This window comes from Brachycentrus maculatus, unplaced genomic scaffold (assembly GCF_059751285.1).
Source record: "Brachycentrus maculatus isolate JH-2025_06_01 unplaced genomic scaffold, ASM5975128v1 h1tg000811l, whole genome shotgun sequence".
NCBI classification, from domain to species: Eukaryota; Metazoa; Arthropoda; class Insecta; order Trichoptera; family Brachycentridae; genus Brachycentrus; species Brachycentrus maculatus.
The window spans coordinates 53,593-60,811 of record NW_028281539.1 but is presented as its reverse complement, the minus strand read 5'-3'; positions in this window follow the sequence as shown (position 1 = coordinate 60,811).

The window sequence follows — 7,219 nt, the reverse complement described above, 5'->3', positions numbered from 1 at the left end:
AAATAACTCCTGTAATTGGAGATAATCCAGATTTTGTGAACAAGTATTTGGACACACTCAAAATGTTGTAAAAAAAAAGTATAATTTTTTTTTTTTTTTTTTTTATTTCATTTAAAAATAAAACAACAATGTAACTTTATACACTTGTTTTTTATATTTCACTTGACAGTGAGAGGATTTTGAAAAAAGTTTAAATGCTATAAAAGTACTTGTTTTATTACAATATATGAAAAAGGTGTTGCACCAAGAAATGTCAGTACAAATACTCCTCAGTACTATTACATACTACTACCATCATGCCGTTTCTCCACAGAGGTAGGAAGAGAGGATGAAACGCCACACTCTTCTGTCCTGAAATACACTCCTCGCCTCCTTCACATCCATACATCTAGTCATGCATGCCCTTCGATTACGCAGACTTTTGACACCGCCAGATTTTAGGTTCTGATTGATCTGATCGTGGCAAGTCTTTTTCGGTCGTCCTCGTTCTGTTTTCCCTCTCACATTCGCCATATATATTTTCTTAGCCATTCTCGCTATCCATTCGCTCCATATGTCTATACTGCCGTAAAGAACTCGTCCTAATCTTTTCAATTATTCCTCGTTTAGCCTTACATTCCTTATATAAACATACATATATATATATATATATATATATATATATATATATATATATATATATATATATATATATATATATATATATATATATATATATATATATATATATATATATATATTTATATATATATATATACATACATATATATATATATATATATATATATATATATATATATATATATATATATATATATATATATATATATATATATATATATATATATATATATATACATATGTATATATATATATATATATATATATATATATATATATATATATATATATATATATATTTATATTTATATATATATATACATACATATATATATATATATATATATATATATATATATATATATATATATATATATATATATATATATATATATATATATATATATATATATATATATATATATATATATATATATATATATATATACATATGTATATATATATATATAAATATATATATAATAATCCCTTTCCGCACCCCAATGGTGCATAGGGCACTGCTTCATATAAAGGCAATGTTATCTCGATCGATTACACATGAAGGAAAGGTGATCAGCCCTCCACTTCAGGTACCAGTCCAGTGTAATATTGAATAAATATTAGAGTGAAAAAATCACTTATATTTATTAAACCCCCCTGGGAATCGAGCCCGGGACCTCCAGAACGGTAGGCGAGCATGCTGACCATTACACTACGGAGGCGGATATATATATATATATATATATATATATATATATATATATATATATATATATATATATATATATATATATATATATATATATATATATATATATATATATATATATATATGGTATGTCAAATACTTGAAAGCGGCCGGGTCAGGAGTCGTAATAATCGTCGGGTATGTATGAGGAGATGCATGAATGTAGAAGAGGCAAAGAATGTTTGCAAAGACAGAGTGGTGTGGCGTTCGATTCTCTCTGCCTACCCCTGCGGGGAAGCGGCGTGATGGTTAGTTAGTTAGTTAGTTTTTTATAAATATATATATATATATATACATATTGCGAATATCATTGGATCTGAACTTCACCTACAATTTTTATAAATTAAACAAGTTTTTTTGAAAACGTGTTTGTCAATGATCATTTGCGAATGTGTTGGCAAAAAAACACCTGCAAGACATTTGTTTGATTGCTTTTTTTTTTCAATTAAAATGTATTGATAATAAAATTTTAAATGTCCTCATTTTATGTATATGTATGTACCTATATATTTTCTTCATTGTCAGCCTTCTCTCTACTGCTGGATTTTCTAATCTTCTATCTGCTGGATCTTCTAATCTTCTATCTTCTAATTCCTCCCAGATTACTCTCGTTTGTGGTTTTTCGATCCACTAGCTACCCGCGACGGGGACAATGTCATCGGTCATCTTTGGCTTCTTCTTTCTGATCATTATGGCTATCTTCACTTTTGATGCTGCAGCTCGGAACAGAGATTTGGTGCTTCTGCCAAACCATTGTAGTAGGTTTTTCAGCCATCGTGTCCTTGGGCGTCCTTGAGTTCTTCGCCTCTCAATCTTTCCTTGTATGATTAGGTGTTGAAGAGGATATTTTTAATTTCTCATGACGTGTCCTAAGTACATCATCGCACTCTGATTTATGGTTGGGTTCATCTTTTCCATTGCTGGCCTATTCCTCTGTTCATGTCCTATGGTTTCCACCTTCTCTAGCTGTTTGTTCTCCACTGCTTGATATAGGCCTCTTCTGCATCCTTCCATTCTCTTCTGTCGGTTGCTGCTTGCAGACAGTTTCTACCTCCCACAGCGACTCTGTCGTCGGACCATCTCTTTTGGGACTGGCCTCTTTCTCTCTTCATGTGTCATGGTCTCCACCTTCTTCTTCTCTTTCTTCTTCATGAGCCTTCTGTCCTCCGCTGTTGGATATAGGCCTCTTCCCCTTTTTTCCATTTCCTCTAGTCTGTGCTGCTTGCAGCCAGTTTCTACCCCCCACAGCGACTATGTCGTCGGAACATCTCTTTCGAGACTAGCCTGTTCCTTTTTTCATGCATCTGTAGGTCCCGTATGTGTAAATCTATATATATACAAACACGCACACATTTGTTCACTTGTACTTGTATCGTATACAATGAATCCCTGGAACAGGTGCAAGAATTTTTATATCTAGGAAGCATGTTCACAAGGGATGGAAAAGTGGATAAGGATATTGAGAGAAGAGTGAATGCAGGGAATAGAATAAATGGTGCTTCGAACATAGTAATTGCAAATAAAAATATGTCCATGGAAGCCAAGCTGGCGGTTTCCAACGGCGTGCTGGTACCGACACTAATGTATGGAAGCGAAACATGGAACTTGCAAACTTGCAAAGGAAGGATGAAAGCAGAGTGAACGCTGTTGAAATGCGCCCCCTTAGACGAATGTATGGAAAATCATTGTATGACATAATTAAAAACGAAGATTTAAGAAAGGAATGTAAGGCTGAACGAGGAATAATTGAAAAGATTAGGAAGAGTTCTTTACGGTGGTATGGACATGCGAAGCGAATGGATAACGAGAGAATGACTAAGAAGATATATGTGGCTTATGTGAGAGGGAAAACAGAACGAGGACGACCGAAAAAGACTTGGCACGATCAGATCTATATATATATATATATATATATATTTTATTTTATTTTTATTTTATTTTATTTTATTGGAAGGAAGAACAACAGTTACAATATATGATACATACAGAATACAAAAAATAAAATCATGAGTACCAATCATAGTTCTTCACAACTATACATAAGAGAGGTCTATATAAAGGAAGAGACATGAGACAAGGATGGGATAAAGAGAAAAGGAGATGGCAGTGATAGGAAAAGAAGAAAATATATATATATATAAATATATATATATATATATATATATATATATATATATATATGTATATATATATATATATATATATATATATATATATATATATATATATATATATATATATATATATATATATATATATATATATATATATATATATATATATATATATATATATATATATATATATATATATAAATAAACATATATATATGCTACTACTACTACTACATATTTCTTAAAATTCATTGTGAAACGTGTTTCAATGCATTCCGCGTCATTTTCCCTGTGTTGGAAAATAATACAGAATGCATTAAAACGTGCAACAGTAGATTTTAAGAAATAGTCATATTTTTTGTATTCACAGATTTTGCTTTCAAAATTGAATACCGATTTTAAAGAGTCTACTAAATTGTATTTTAATACCATATCACAAAGTTAACAATGTTTTTAATATATAAAATATCTTCTCTGTAATTTCACCCCCGGCCTCGATGAGTCTCACTCTAACTTCTTCTTCTTTTTCCATTATCGTTAATCTTTCCCTCTCTTCGTTTTGTTTTACCTTCACAAATATCTAAAAGGTTTCAGGACCCTTGCATATGCCAAAGTGCAGATAAATTATCGCCGGGTTCAGACATGTTTAAGACCTTTAAATCAAGTATCCACTGTAGTGTGTAAAATACAGGTCATCGAAAAATAATGCCAACATTTTAAACAACCGTTTAAAAAATACTCTTAAAGGTAATTCAATGATTTTGATCTTAAAATGTAAAGAAAATGATATTTTTTAAGTATATTATTTCAGTATGTTTTTTTGTCCGCCTCCGTAGTGTAATGGTCAGCACGCTCGGCTACCGTTCTGGAGGTCCGGGTTCGATTCCCAGGGGGGGTCAAATAAATATAAGTGATTTTTTCACTGTAATATTTATTCAATATTACCCTGGACTGGTACCTGAAGCGGAGGGCTGATCACCTTTCCTTCATGTGTAAACGATCAAGATAACACTGCGTTTATATGAAGCAGTGCCCTATGCACCATTGGGGTGCGGATAAGGGTTTTATTATTATTATTATATTTTTTGACGTCTTTAAATTTTTGAAGAAAAATATGGAAGTCTGGGCATTTATGGGGCTTACGACCATCTTATGCTGGTTTAAGTGATCACTTTACTTACACACGTGAAATATTTACCAACTATCAATGATTGACAGCCCCACTACACAAATTCTTGAAACTTCTATATATACATACTACTACTACTACTACTACTACTACCATCACGCCGTTTCCCCGCAGGGGTAGGCAGAGAGGATGGAACGCCACACTCTTCTGTCCTGACATACACTCCTCGCCTCCTTCACATCCATACATCTAGTCATACATGCCCTCCGATTACGCAGACTTTTGACACCGCCAGCTTTTAGGTTCTGATTGATCTGATCGTGCCAAGTCTTTTTCGTATATATACATACACACTCGTTTATTGTTCAAATCGGAAACATATTGCTTGAATTGACTAGAATTTTACTAGAGACATCTATGGTGAGATAAATAAGCTTTTTTAATGAGCGTAAACTCTTTTCGTTTGCCTGACTTCCTTAATCTTCCATATCTATGTTGAGATGTCAAAAAATAATATTAAAAATACTTGCTGTCCTGACTGTCCTGACGAAGAGACGGGTACGTCTCGAAACCGGTAGACGTAAAAATCTCGGTGAGTGGTTATATACTAATTTTATTAACATTTTTGTAAAAAAATAAATAAGTTAAAATGACTAACCACAAAGTAAATGCTTTAAATATTAATAATATTGAGAATATAAAAATACTCCTTTAATTGAAGATAATCCAGATAAGTGATCAAGTATTTAGACACACTCAAAATGTTGAGAAGAATTTTACTAGAGACATCTATGGTGAGGTGAAAGAAGCTCTTTATTAAGCAGAAACCCTTTATTTTGTATGTGAGGTCCAAATCCTGAATTATATGGTGAAAACCTTGGCTAGAAGTCATGCTACCTCTTGAATAAAATTTACATATACCATCTAGCATTCATGATAGAATTACTTGTTCACAAAATCTGGATTATCTCCAATTACAGGAGTTATTTTCATATTATTTTTTTAAATCTCATCAAAGACGAAGAAGAATATGGAAGTCTGGGATATTTGGACGCACTCAAAATGTTGTAAATAAATTATCTGGTCAAATTATAAGCTTAATAATAAAAATGAAAATGGTATTTTCTGGCGTTTCTCATGTGTGTGATTAAATCCAGGATTCGGATCTCACATTCTAATATAAGAGTTTCTGCTTAATAAAAAGCTTCTTTACATCTCACCAATAGATGTCTCTAGTGAAGTTCTAGTGATTCATGAACAAGGTTTCTAAATTGGTTCATATATATAGAACTTCCAAGAATTTGAGTAGTGTGGTTGTCAATAATGGGTAGAATTGGTGAATGTTACACGTGTGTAAAGTGATCACTTAAACCAGCCTATGACGGTCGTAAGCCCCGTAAATGCCCAGACTTCCATATTCTTCTTCATCTTTGATGAGATTTAAAAAAATAATATAGAATTACTTAATTTACTTAAAGAATTTTGGTGTTTTAGATGATTTAAAAGTTGGAATTATTTTTCGATGACCCTGTACATATAAGTTATAAAGGAATACACCTAAGCGATCCGAAGGGTCGTTTGTAGGTTAAAAAACAAAGCATTTTTACAATTTATTCATCTCGTATTGACGTCAGAAAAAGACTGCATATTGTATTTCGAGGAATTTGAAATTAAATGACATTATGACGATTATAATTTAATATATTTTTTTTATAATTATTAATATAATTACTTTTTGACGTGTCTATGCAACGTGTGCCACGTATGCAAGTAAATGATTTAGTATCAAGGAATTTAATGATGTATTTTGTTGAGGAATGGGAAGTGTTTTCTCACAAGAAGTGGATAGGCCACGATCGGAAGGATACATGATCATCCTTTGCTTGTGGACGCCACAGAGTATTCTGAAAAAAAAAAGTTATAACTTTATATTTAAATTGAATTTTTCATCCTAGTATTAAAGTATGAGCGTGTGGCTACACAACTATATATATATATATATATATATATATATATATATATATATATATATATATATATATATATATATATATATATATATATATATATATATATATATATATATATATATATATATATATATATATATTGGCAAGAAAATAAACACCAATGCAGTTAGTCATTTTTACCAAGTCAATATATTATACTTCCAAGTTTAAAATCCTTTGGGATATTTTCAGGGCAATATTAAGCTAGTAAGATATCAAATAGTCAATGATCACGTTTTTGTAAAACAATGCACTTGGTCACTTTCTCCTGTATTTTCTTGCCAATCAACAGTGACTTAAATGGCCCTCCTGAACATTTTACATTTTGGTAGTTGGTCACTTTCTCCTAAAATCCTAAGACCCAAATCGGCCAATCAGAAAGCGGGGATAGGTCAAAAATTAAGATGACGTCATAATCGGTTTGTGTCTCGTGTGTTTTTTTTTAATACCGAAAAAAATCCAAAAAATGGGAAAATTCTCTATTTCATAATATTTTATGTAATGATAGACAAATATTTGAAGCATAAATATTACCCGGAGAATTTTGCACTTTTTTGTAAAATCGACTTACATGGATCTGGCGGATTTTGAAAGTAGG